The following is a 14,050-nucleotide window of genomic DNA, read 5'->3' as shown; positions in this document are numbered from 1 at the left end:
GGGTACTTTCTAAATGGTAAAAAGTTAAAAACTGTGGATGCCCAAAGGGACTTAGGGGTTCAGGTTCATAGATCATTGAAGTGTCATGAACAAGTGCAGAAAATATTCAATAAGGCTAATGGAATGCTGGCCTTTACATCTAGCGGACTAGAGTACAAGGGGGCAGAAGTTATGCTGCAGCTATACACAACCCTGGTTAGACCGCACCTGGAATACTGTGAGCAGTTCTGGGCATCGCATCTTCGGAAGGACATATTGGCCTTGGAGGGAGTGCAGCGTAGGTTTACTAGAATGATACCCGGACTTCAAGGGTTAAGTTACGAGGAGAGATTACACAAATTGGGGTTATGTTTTCTCGAGTTTAGAAGGTTAAGGGGTGATCTGATCGAAGATTATAAGATATTAAGGAGAACGGATAGGGTGGATACAGAGAAACTATTTCCGCTGGTTGGGGATTCTAGGAGTAGGGGGCACAGTCTAAAAATTAGAGCCAGACCTTTCAGGAGCGAGATCAGAAAACATTTCTACACACAAAGTGTGGTACAAGTTTGGAACTCTCCTCCACAAACGGCAATTGATACTATCTCAATTGCGAAATTTAAATGTGAGATAGATAGCTTTCTGGCAACCAAAGGTATTAAGGGATATGGGCCAAAGGCAGGTATATGGAGTTAGATCACAGATCAGCCATGATCTTATCAAATGGCGGAGCAGGCACGAGGGGCTGAATGGCCTTCTCCTGTTCCTATGTTCCTATGAGATGTTAGTAACGGCTGGTTAACCTGCTTGCTTAGAACATGTTGTGATTGTGGGTTTGATTCCTTTATGGGCTGGTGAGAAGTGAACTTTGTGTCGGGTATTTTTTAACTTTTAAAATGCAAGCTTTGCAAACAAATCCAAACACAAAGTCACGGGGACAGTTTTTTGAATAACATCCTTTGCATCTTTGCCCTTGTGGTGGAGAAACAGATCTTCCTTTTTATTTGTCTTTCTCCGCTTTGCAGATAAACGATGAACTCGCGGCCTGTCCCCATTAATGGTCATCAGCAGTAACAGACAGATAGAACGTGTCTGACCGCCTCGAGATGTGGAAAAGGCATCAGTTCAGGACAAATGCATCAAATCAAATGGTCACCCGGCACTGAGAGAGACAAAAACAAGAGATAAAGACAGAAGGTAACTGAGAAATAAAAGCTCAATGAAGACGATAGAAATATTTTCCAACCTTGACGCGTGTCTTTTACATCCCCAATCCTTCAGTGGCAGGAATAGATTTTCACTGTAAATAAATGCAAGAATCGACCCAAAGAAGCAGAAGAGCACGGGTGGCAGTGAAATCATCTCCTGAGCATTAAAATATTCCGCATAGGAAAGAAAGAGGGAGATGAGATTTATGTGTCTATTTATCCAGCATGTTCAAATTCCATCAGCTCTCAATGCCCAGCACCTTTCATTCTCTCTCTCCCTGCTGCCCATGTCAGGATGGGTTTCAGGAATTCGCTGTGATTGCTTTGAGCACCTAATTCACTTGGCAGTTGGGGAAGCAGAGGAAGCAGGAGGGAAGAAAGAATCAGAAACAGGAGAAGCCACGTGACCGGATTACAGGTCAAAATAGGACAAAAATGTTGACAGGGAAAAATTAAAGGCACTTTATCTGAAAGCACGCAGCATTCGCAACAAGGTAAATGTATTGACAGCACCAATAGTAGTAAATGGGTATGATCTAATTGCCATTACGGAGACGTGGCTGCAGGGTGACCAAGGCTGGGAACTGATTATTCAAAAATATTCGACATTTAGGAAGGACAGGCAAAAAGGAAAAAGGAGGTGGGGTAGCGCAGTTAATAATGGATGAGATCAGTACAATAGTGAGAAAGGATCTTGGCTCAGAACGTTGAGATATAGAATGAGTTTGGGTGGAGCTAAGAAACAGCAAGGGGCAGAAAACATTGGTGGGAGTTGTTTCTCGGCCAGCAAACAGTAGTGGTAATGTAGGGCACGGTGTAAAGCAGGAAATTAGAAGTGCATATAACAAGAGTAATGCAGTAATCATGGGGGTCTTTAGTCTACAATATAGATTGGGCAAACCAAATTAGCAGTAATACTGTGGAGGACGAATTCATGCAATGTATACGAGATCGTTTTCTAGATCAGTATGTTGAGGAACCAACAAGGGTACAGATCTGGTATTGTGCAATGAGAAAGGGTTAATTTATAATCCTGTAAGGGAACCCTTAGGAAAGAGTAACCACAATATGATGGAATTCTTCATTAAGTTTGAAAGTGATGTAGTTGTATCTGAAACTAGGATCTTTAATTTAAACAACGGAAACTACGAAGGGATGAGGTGCAAGTTTTCTGTGGTTGATTGGGGAACTACATTAAAAGGTATGACGGTAGACAGTCAATGGTTCACATTTAAAGAATGAATACATAATTTGCAACAAATATATATTCCTTTACTGCACAAAAACCCAAGAGGTAAAGTGGTCCAACTGTGGCTAACAAGAGAAATTAAAGATCGTATTAAATCAAAGGAAGAGGGATATAAATTTGCCAAAAAACGCAGTAAGCCTGCGGATTAGAGCATAATAGAATTCAGCAAAGCAGCACCAAGAAATTGATAAAGAAAGGGAAAATAGAATATGAGAGTAAACTAGCGAGAAACATAAAAACGGACTGTAAAAGCTTCTCTTGGGATGTAAAAAGGAAAAAAAAACTGGCAAAGGCAAATGTGGATCCCTTATAGACAGAGACGGGATAATTTATAATGGGGAATAAGGAAGTGACAGTGAAATTAACAAATACTTTGTGTCTGTCTTCACGGAAGAAGATACAAAAAAAACTCCCAGAAATAGTAGAGAACCAAGGGTCTGGGAGAATGAGGAACTGAAAGAAATTAGTATCAGTAAAAAAAATAGTACTCGAGGAATGAATGGGACTGAAAGTCAATAAATCCCAAGGACCTGATGATCTATATCACATGGTTTTGACAGGTGGCTATGGAGATAGTGGATGCATTGGTTGTCATCTTCCAAAATTCTAGAAATTATAGAACTGTTCCTGCAGATTGGAGGGTAGCAAATGTAACCCCACTATTTAAGAGAAGAGAAAGAGAGAAAACAGGGACGACAGACCTGTTAACCTGACATCAGGAGTCGGAAAAATGCTCGAATCTATTATAAAGGATGTGATAACAGGAAACTCAGAAAATAATAAAAGGATTTGGCAGAGTCAACATGGATTTATGAAAGGAAAATCATATTTGACAAACCTATTGGAGTTCTTTGAGGATGTAACTTGTGAAATAGATTAGAGGGGACCAGTGGATGTGGTGTATTTGGATTCTCAGAAGGCTTCAGATCAGGTCCCACACAGGAGGTTGGTGAACAAAGTTAGAGCACATGGAATTGGGGGTAATATACTGGCATGGATTGAGAATTGATCAACAGCCAGAAACAAGAGAGTAGGAATAAACGGGTCTTTGTCAGGTTGGCAGACTGTGACTAGTGGGGTACTGCAGGGATTGGTGCTTGGGCTCCAGCTATTCACAATTATATCAATGACTTGGATCAGGGAACCAAATGTAATATTTCCAAGTTTGCTGATGACACAAAACTAAGTCGGGATGTGAATTGTGTGGAGGATGTAAAGAGGCTTCAAAGGGATATGGACAGGTTTCGTCAGTGGGGAAGAACAAGGCAGATGGAATACAATGTGGAAAAATGTGAAGTTATCCACTTTGGTAGAAAAACAGAAACACAAAGTATTTTTTAAATCGTGAGAGATTGGGAAATGATGATGTTCAAAGCGACCTGGGTGTCCCTGTACATGAGTCACTGAAAGCTAACATGCAGGTGCAGCAAGCAATTAGGAAGGCAAATAGCATGTTGGCCTTTAATACAAGAAGATTTGAGTACAGGAGTAAAGATGCCTTATTGTATTTAAATAGGGCCTTGTTGAGATCACACCTGGAGTATTGTGTACAGTTTTGATCTCCTTACCTAAGAAAGGATATACTTGCCCTCGAAGGAGTGCAACAAAGGTTCACCAGACTGATTCCTGAGATGGCAGGATTGTCGTATGAGGAGAGATTGAGTAGACCAGGCCTGTATTCTCTAGAGTTTAGAAGAATGAGAGGTGATCTCTTTGAAACTTAAAAAATTCTTACAGGTCTCGACAGGTCAGATGCAGGGAGGATGCTTCCTCTGGCTGGGGAGTCTCGAACCAGGGGTCACGGTTTCAGAATAAAGGGTAGGCCATTTAGTTCTGAGATGAGGAGAGATTTCTTCATTCAGAGGGTGGTGAATCTTTGGAATTCTCTACCCTAGAGGGCTGTGGAGGCTCAGTCATTGAGTACATTCAAAACAGAGATCGATAGATTTCTAGATATTAAAGACATCAAGGGATATGTGGATAGTGCATGAACATGGTGTTGAGGTAGAAGTTCAGTCATGATCTTGTTGAATGGTGGAGCAGGCTCGAGGGGCTGGATGACCTTCTCCAGCTTCTAATTCTTAGGTTCCTGTGTGAAACGAGCAGAACCTTGTATGTGGGCAATTGCTTCACATGATCCAGGGCGACCCTGCGTCACCTCGCAGCTTTCCCGGGAGATGCATCGATTTGGGCCGTGCGTGCGTGTGTTTTGGAAATGGAAACAGAGACATCAGCAGCTTGTGTCGAATTTGACCTCACTTTCCATTTCACGCGCAGGCCTACCCGCACTCGGTGCTCTCACTGCCTCAACAAGTCATTCTTGTCTCACAGAAAATGCCACTTTGTGCCAGCAGCTTGTCTGGACTGGACTGCACTGAGCTGGGACACTGAGGACAGTCAAATACTGAAATCAGTACTTTGGACAGAAGTTCTCGATACCTGAATTATTGTTTCATTCATTGGAACAGAAGAGCAGGGGTTGGGAATTCAGCCCCTCGAGCCTGGAGGTTAACATATCCTTCCTGTGGCGCGGTGCCCAGAACTGAATGCAGTATTTCAGATGGAGTCTCTCCACTGGTCTGTACAGCTGGCACATAATTTCCACCCCATTGTAGTCCAATCCCCTTGAGATAAAGGAGGAGAGTGAGAGCGCAAGAGAGAGAGAGCAAGAGAGGGGGAAAGGGAGAGAGAGAGAGACGGCACCCTGTATTGGACAAACTCTCACTGCGTAGATTTCTCAAGAACTGATTTGAGCTCCAACTGAGCTTTCCAAACACTCCTTCTACTTTGGCAGGAGTTCCTTAGCAGCTTGTGGGTACTGTGATAGACTGTACCTTTTAACGGGCTCTATGCCGCAATGGATAGCCCATTGGATTTCTAATATAATGTTTAAAAAATCATTGAAAGGTTGTAACCTCTGGTCCTAAACTGGTTGAATTTTCGTGGTTCTGGCGTTGGGAAGTGAAATTTTGAAGTAAAACAGCAACAGGGTCAATCATATCTTTAGAGGAAACGAAACTGCCTCTGACACTTCCTCTGAGACAAGTGAGGCGGTGGAGCAGAGGGGGGAGTGAGGAGCACAGGATCAGCTGAGGCGGTGGAGCAGAGGGGGGAGTGAGGAGCACAGGATCAGCTGAGGCGGAGGAGCAGAGGGGGGAGTGAGGAGCACAGGATCAGCTGAGGCGGTGGAGCAGAGGGGGGTTTGAGGAGCACAGGATCAGCTGAGGCGGCGGAGCAGAGGGGGGAGTGAGGAGCACAGGATCAGCTGAGGCGGAGGAGCAGAGGGGGGAGTGAGGAGCACAGGATCAGCTGAGGCGGAGTAGCAGAGGGGGGAGTGAGGAGCACAGGATCAGCTGAGGCGGTGGAGCAGAGGGGGGAGTGAGGAGCACAGGATCAGCTGAGGCGGTGGAGCAGAGGGGGGAGTGAGGAGCACAGGATCAGCTGAGGCGGTGGAGCAGAGGGGGGAGTGAGGAGCACAGGATCAGCTGAGGCGGAGGAGCAGAGGTGGGAGTGAGGAGCACAGGATCAGCTGAGGCGGTGGAGCAGAGGGGGGAGTGAGGAGCACAGGATCAGCTGAGGCGGTGGAGCAGAGGGGGGAGTGAGGAGCACAGGATCAGCTGAGGCGGTGGAGCAGAGGGGGGAGTGAGGAGCACAGGATCAGCTGAGGCGGTGGAGCAGAGGGGGGAGTGAGGAGCACAGGATCAGCTGAGGCGGAGGAGCAGAGGAGCGGCCCATAAAAAGGCAGGAGTGAGGAGCACAGGATCAGCTGAGGCGGAGGAGCAGAGGGGGGAGTGAGGAGCACAGGATCAGCTGAGGCGGAGGAGCAGAGGGGGGAGTGAGGAGCACAGGATCAGCTGAGGCGGAGGAGCAGAGGGGGGAGTGAGGAGCACAGGATCAGCTGAGGCGGAGGAGCAGAGGGGGGAGTGAGGAGCACAGGATCAGCTGAGGCGGTGGAGCAGAGGGGGGAGTGAGGAGCACAGGATCAGCTGAGGCGGAGGAGCAGAGGGGGGAGTGAGGAGCACAGGATCAGCTGAGGCGGAGGAGCAGAGGGGGGAGTGAGGAGCACAGGATCAGCTGAGGCGGTGGAGCAGAGGGGGGAGTGAGGAGCACAGGATCAGCTGAGGCGGTGGAGCAGAGGGGGGAGTGAGGAGCACAGGATCAGCTGAGGCGGTGGAGCAGAGGGGGGAGTGAGGAGCACAGGATCAGCTGAGGCGGAGGAGCAGAGGGGGGAGTGAGGAGCACAGGATCAGCTGAGGCGGAGGAGCAGAGGGGGGAGTGAGGAGCACAGGATCAGCTGAGGCGGTGGAGCAGAGGGGGGAGTGAGGAGCACAGGATCAGCTGAGGCGGAGGAGCAGAGGGGGGAGTGAGGAGCACAGGATCAGCTGAGGCGGAGGAGCAGAGGGGGGAGTGAGGAGCACAGGATCAAGGACAGCCAGCATGGATTTGTTGAAGGCAATTCATGCGTGGAAAATTTCACTGAGTTTTTTAAAGAAGTGATCGATTGAATCGATAAAAAGGATTGCAGCAAATGTCATAAATATGGATTTTCAGGAGGTGTTCAGCGGAGGAGCGGAGGGAAGGAGGAGCGGAGGGACGGAGGAGGGACGGAGGGATGGAGGAGCGGAGGGACGGAGGGACGGAGGGTCGGAGGAGCGGAGGAGCGGAGGGACAGAGGGATGGAGGAGCGGAGGAGCGGAGGGACGGAGGGACGGAGGGGCGGAGGGACGGAGGGACGGAGGAGCGGAGGGAGGGAGGAGCGGAGGGACGGAGGAGTGGAGGAGCGGAGGGACGGAGGGGCGGAGGAGCGGAGGGACGGAGGAGCGGAGGAGCGGAGGGACGGAGGGACGGAGGGGCGGAGGGGCGGAGGAGCGGAGGGGCGGAGGAGCGGAGGAGCGGAGTGACGGATGGACGGAGGGGCGGAGGGGCGGAGGGGCGGAGTAGCGGAGGAGGGGAGGGACGGAAGAGCGGAGGGACGGAGGAGCGGAGGAGCGGAGGAGCGGAGGGACGGAGGAGGGGAGGGACGGAGGGACGGAGGGACGGAGGGACGGAGGAGGGGAGGGACGGAGGAGCGGAGGAGCGGAGGGACGGAGGGACGGAGGAGCGGAGGGACGGAGGAGCGGAGGGACGGAGGGGCGGAGGGACGGAGGTGCGGAGGGACGGAGGGACGGAGGAGCGGAGGGACGGAGGAGCGGAGGGACGGAGGGACGGAGGAGCGGAGGGACGGAGGGGCGGAGGGACGGAGGGACGGAGGAGGGGAGGGATGGAGGGACGGAGGAGCAGAGGGACGGAGGGACGGAGGGACGGAGGAGCGGCCGAGCGCGAGGGTTCGGGAGAGAGAAAAAAACCCCAAAGTGACGTCAGCAGAAGGGAAGGAGCTGATTGGTGAGGAGCTGATTGTTTCGGGGGAGGATCGAGCTGCTGGAGGCACGAAGTCACAGCCAACAGGTGAGTGATTGGCTGGTGACTGGGAAGTAGTTTTTCTTTCCTTTTTTTTTCTCTTGACATTGTAGTTGTTGTTAAGATAACTTCAGGGTTAAGTCATGGCAGGAGATCCCAGAGCCATGTCATGTTCCTCTTGTGGGATGTGGGAATTCAGGGATCCTTCCTGTGTCCCTGGTTCCTTCACCTGTGGGAAGTGTGTCCAGCTGCAGCGACTGTTTGACCGCTTGACGGCTCTGGAGCTGCGGATGGACTCACTTTGGAGCATCCGCGATGCTGAGGAAGTCGTGGATAGCACGTTCAGTGAGTTGGTCACACCACAGATAAAAATTACTGAGGGAGATAGTGAATGGGTGACCAACAGACAGAGGAAGAGTAGGAAGGCAGTGCAGGGGTCCCCTGTGGTCATCTCCCTCCAAAACAGGTATAACGTTTTGGATACTGTTGTAGGAGATGGCTCACCAGGGGAAGGTGGCAGTGGCCAGGTTCATGGCACCGTGGCTGGCTCTGCTGCACAGGAGGGCAGGAAAAAGAGTAGCAGAGCTATAGTGATAGGGGACTCGATTGTAAGGGGAATAGACAGGCGTTTCTGCGGACGCAACCGAGACTCCAGGATGGTATGTTGCCTCCCTGGTGCAAGGGTCAGGGATGTCTCGGAGCGGCTGCAGGACATTCTGGAGGGGGAGGGTGAACAGCCAGTTGTTGTGGTACATATAGGTACCAACGATATATGTAAAAAACGGGATGAGGTCCGACAAGCTGAATTTAGGGAGTTAGGAGTTAAACTAAAAAGTAGGACCTCAAAGGTAGTAATCTCAGGATTGCTACCAGTGCCACGGGCTAGTCAGAGTAGGAATGACAGGATCGCTAGGATGAATACGTGGCTTGAGAGATGGTGCAAGAGGGAGGGATTCAAATTCCTGGGCCATTGGAACCGGTTCTGGGGGAGGTGGGACCAGTACAAATTGGACGGTCTGCATCTGGGCAGGACTGGAACCAATGTCTTCGGGGGAGTGGTTGCTAGTGCTGTTGGGGAGGGTTTAAACTAATGTGGCAGGGGGATGGGAACCGATGCAGGAAGTCAGTGGGAAGTAAAGTGGTGACAGAAACAAAAGGCAGTAAGGGAGTGTGTACAAAACATGATCGGACAGATGGTCTGAGAAAGCAGGGCAAAGACCAAGGAAAGTCTAGATTAAACTGCATTTATTTCAATTCAAGAAGTCTGATGGGCAAGGCAGATGAACTCAGGGCAAGGATGGGTACATGGGACTGGGATGTTATAGCTATCACTGAAACATGGCTAAGGGAGGGGCAGGACTGGCAGCTCAATGTTCCAGGGTACAGATGCTATAGGAAAGATAGAGCAGGAGGTAAGAGAGGAGGAGGAGTTGCGTTCTTGATTAGGGAGAACATCAGGGCAGTAGTGAGAGGGGATATATCCGAGGGTTCGCCCACTGAGTCTATATGGGTAGAACTGAAAAATAAGAAGGGAGAGATCACTTTGATAGGATTGTACTACAGACCCCCAAATAGTCAACGGGAAATTGAGGAGCTAATATGTAAGGAGATTACAGACAGCTGCAAGCAAAATACGGTGGTAATAGTAGGGGACTTTAACTTTCCCAACATTGACTGGGACAGCCATAGCATTAGGGGCTTGGATGGGGAGAAATTTGTTGAGTGTATTCAGGAGGAATTTCTCATTCAGTATGTGGATGGCCCGACAAGAGAGGGGGCAAAACTTGAGCTCCTCTTGTGAAATAAGGAAGGGCAGTTGACAGAAGTGTTAGTGAGGGATCAATTTGGGACCAGTGATCATAATTCCATTAGTTTTAGGATCGATATGGAGAATGATAGGTCTGGCCCAAAAGTTAAATTTCTAAATTGGGGAAAGGCCAATCTTGATGGTATTAGACAGGAACTTTCAGAAGTTGATTGGGAGAGTCTGTTGGCAGGCAAAGGGACGTCTGGTAAGTGGGAGGCTTTCAAAGTGTGTTAACCAGGGTTCAGGGTCAGCACATTCCTTATAAAGTGAAGGGCAAGGCTGGTAGAAGTAGGGAACCTTGGATGAATTGGGAGATTGAGGCCCAAGTCAGAAAGAAGAAGGAGGCATATGACATGCATAGGCAGCTGGGATCAAGTGGATCCCTTGAAGAGTATAGAGATTGCCGGAGTAGAGTTAAGCGAGAAATCAGGAGGGCAAAAAGGGGATATGAGATTGCTTTGGCAGATAAGGCAAAGGAGAATCCAAAGAGCTTCTACAAATACATAAAGGGCAAAAGAGTAACTAGGAAGAGAGTAGGGCCTCTTAAGGATCAACAAGGTCATCTATGTGCGGAACGACAAGAGATGGGTGAGATCCTGAATGAATATTTCACATCGGTATTTACGGTTGAGAAAGGCATGGATGTTAGGGAACTTGGGGAAATAAATAGTGATGTCTTGAGGAGTGCACATATTACAGAGAGGGAGGTGCTGGAAGTCTTAACGCGCATCAAGGTAGATAAATCTCCGGGACCTGATTACATGTATCCCAGGACATTATGGGAGGTTAGGGAGGAAATTGCGGGTCCCCTAGCAGAGATATTTGAATCATCGACAGCTACAGGTGAGGTGCCTGAAGATTGGAGGGTAGCAAATGTTGTGCCTTTGTTTAAGAAGGGCGGCAGGGAAAAGCCTGGGAACTACAGACCGGTGAGCCTGACATCTGTAGTGGGTAAGTTGTTAGAGGGTATTCTGAGAGACAGGATCTACAGGCATTTGGAGAGGCAGGGACTGATTAGGAACAGTCAGCATGGTTTTGTGAGAGGAAAATCATGTCTCACGAATTTGATTGAGTTTTTTGAAGGGGTAACCAAGAAGATAGATGAGGGCTGTGCAGTAGACGTGGTCTACATGGACTTCAGCAAAGCATTTGACAAGGTACCGCATGGTAGGTTGTTCCATAAGGTTAAATCTCATGGGATCCAAGGTGAGGTAGCCAATTGGATACAAAATTGGATTGACAACAGAAGACAGAGGGTGGATGTAGAGGGTCGTGTTTCAAACTGGAGGCCTGTGACCAGCGGTGTGCCTCACGGATCGGTGCTCGGTCCGCTGTTATTTGTTATTTATATTAATGATTTGGATGAGAATTTAGGAGGCATGGTTAGTAAGTTTGCAGATGACACCAAGATTGGTGGCATTGTGAACAGTGAAGAATGCTATCTAGGATTGCAACGGGATCTTGATAAATTGGGCCAGTGGGCCGATGAATGGCAGATGGAGTTTAATTTAGATAAATGTGAGGTGATGCATTTTGGTAGATCGAATCGGGCCAGGACCTACTCCGTTAATGGTAGGGCATTGGGGAGAGTTATAGAACAAAGAGATCTAGGAGTACAGGTTCATAGCTCCTTTAAAGTGGAGTCACAGGTGGATAGGATGGTGAAGAAGGCATTCGGCATCCTTGGTTTCATTGGTCAGAACATTGAATACAGGAGTTGGGATGTCTTGTTGAAGTTGTACAAGACATTAGTAAGGCCACACTTGGAATACTGTGTCCAGTTCTGGTCACCATATTATAGAAAGGATATTGTTAAACTAGAAAGAGTGCAGAAAAGATTTCCTCGGATGCTCCCGGGACTTGATGGTTTGACTTATAGGGAGAGGTTAGATAGACTGGGACTTTTTTCCCTGGAGAGTAGGAGGTTTAGGGGTGATCTTATAGAAGTCTATAAAATAATGAGGGGCATAGATAAGGTAGATAGTCAAAATCTTTTCCAAAAGGTAGGGGAGTCTATAACGAGGGGGCATAGATTTAAGGTGAGAGGGGAGATATAAATCAGGGTCCAGAGGGGCAATTTTTTTCACTCAAAGGGTGCTGAGTGTCTGGAACGAGCTGCCAGAGGCAGTAGTAGTGGCGGGTACAATTTTGTCTTTTAAAAAGCATTTGGACAGTTACATGGGTAAGATGGGTATAGAGGGATATGGGCCAAGTGCAGGCAATTGGGACTAGCTTAGTGGTATAAACTGGGCCACATTGACATGTTGGGCCGAAGGGCCTGTTTCCATCTTGTAAACTTCTATGATTCTATGATTCTATAATATGTAAAGGGGTGCAAAGTACTGTGGGCGTTCAGCGAGTCCCCAGATTGTCAGTATTTACAGGGGTAAACGAGAGTGAATTTCTTTATTCATTCATGGGTTGTGGGCGTCGCCTGCAAGGCCAGCATTTATTGCCCATCCCTAATTGCCCTTGAGAAGGTGGTGGTGAGCTGTCTTCTTGAAACTCTGCAGTCCATGTGGTGAAGATTCTCACACAGTACTGTTGGGTAGAGAGTGAATCAATATATAAAGGGGCACCAAGGATTGTAGATATTCAGGCTGGACCTGGATTGTGTCAGAATTTACAAGGGTCCATCAGTTAATATATAAAGGGGTACCAAGGACTGTAGACATTGAGGGAGTCCCGAGACCACATCAGTATTTGCAGGCGTCAATGGGAGTGAGTCAATATATAAAGGGCTACCATGGACTGTACACATTCATTGAGTCCCCGGACTGCGTCAGTATTTACAGGGGTCTGTCAGTTAATATATAAAGGGGTAACAATGACTGTAAACATTCAGGAGTCTCCAGACTGCATCAGTATTTACAGCGGTGTATTAGTCTGAATCAATATATAAAGGGATACGTAGGACTCTCGGCATTAAGGGAGGCCCCAGACTGTGGCAGTATTTACAGCAGAGGTCATTTAGAATGAATCAATTTATAAAGAGGTTCCCTTGGAAGTGTAGACATTTTCAGGCTGTACGCAGACTGTGTCTGTATTTACAGGGGTCTGTTAGAGTGAATCAGTATTTAACTGCATCAAGGACTGTAAACGTTCACAATGCCCCCACACTGTATCACTGTACAGGGGTCTGTGAGATGAGTTAATAAATAAAGGTGTACCAAGGACTGTCGGCATTCAGGGGTATTCCCAGACTGCATCACTATTTACGGGGTCTGCAAGAGTGAATCAATATATAAAGAGGTATCAAGACTGTAGACATTGAGAATTGCCCAGACTCTGTCAGTAATTTTTTTTATTCGTTCATGGGATGTGGGCGTCGCTGGCGAGGCCGGCATTTATTGCCCATCCCGAATTGCCCTTGAGAAGGTGGTATTGAGCCGCCTTCTTGAACCACTGCAGTCCGTGTGGTGAAGTTTCTCCCACAGTGCTGTTAGGAAGGGAGTTCCAGGATTTTGACCCAGCGACAATGAAGGAACGGTGATATATTTCCAAGTCGGGATGGTGTGTGACTTGGAGGGGAACGTGCAGGTGGTGTTGTTCCCATGTGCCTGCTGCTCTTGTCCTTCTAGGTGGTAGAGGTCGCAGGTTTGAGAGGTGCTGTCGAAGAAGCCTTGAGAGTTGCTGCAGTGCATCCTGTGAATGGTACACACTGCAGCCACTGTGCGCCGGTGGTGAAGGGAGTGAATGTTTAGGGTGGTGGATGGGGTGCCAATCAAGCGGGCTGCTTTATCTTGGATGGTGTTGAGCTTCTTGAGTGTTGATGGAGCTGCACTCATCCAAGCAAGTGGAGAGTATTCCATCACACTCCTGACTTGTGCCTTGTAGATGGTGGAAAGGATTTGGCGAGTCAGGAGGTGAGTCACTTGCTGCAGAATACCCAGCCTCTGACCTGCTCTCGTAGCCACAGTATTTATATGGCTGGTCCAGTTAAGTTTCTGGTCAATGGTGACCCCCAGGATGTTGATGGTGTGGGGTTCGGTGATGGTAATGCCGTTGAATGTCAAGGGGAGGTGGTTAGATTCTCTCTTGTTGGAGATGGTCATTGCCTGGCACTTGTCTGGCGCGAATGTTACTTGTCACTTATGACCCCAAGCCTGGATGTTGTCCAGGTCTTGCTGCATGCGGGCTCGGACTGCTTCATTATCTGAGGGGTTGTGAATGGAATTGAACACTGTGCAATCATCAGCGAACATCCCCATTTCTGACCTTATGATGGAGGGAAGGTCATTGATGAAGCAGCTGAAGATGTTTGGGCCGAGGACACTGCCCTGAGGAACTCCTGCAGCAATGCCCTGGGGCTGAGATGATTGCCCTCCAACAACCACTACCATCTTCCTTTGTGCTCGGTATGACTCCAGCCACTGGAGATTTTTCCCCCTGATTCCCATTGACTTCAAT

This window comes from Heptranchias perlo, chromosome 3 (genome assembly GCF_035084215.1).
Source record: "Heptranchias perlo isolate sHepPer1 chromosome 3, sHepPer1.hap1, whole genome shotgun sequence".
NCBI lineage: Eukaryota > Metazoa > Chordata > Chondrichthyes > Hexanchiformes > Hexanchidae > Heptranchias > Heptranchias perlo.
The sequence above is the reverse complement of the archived record's forward strand: the minus strand, read 5'-3'. Positions refer to the sequence as shown.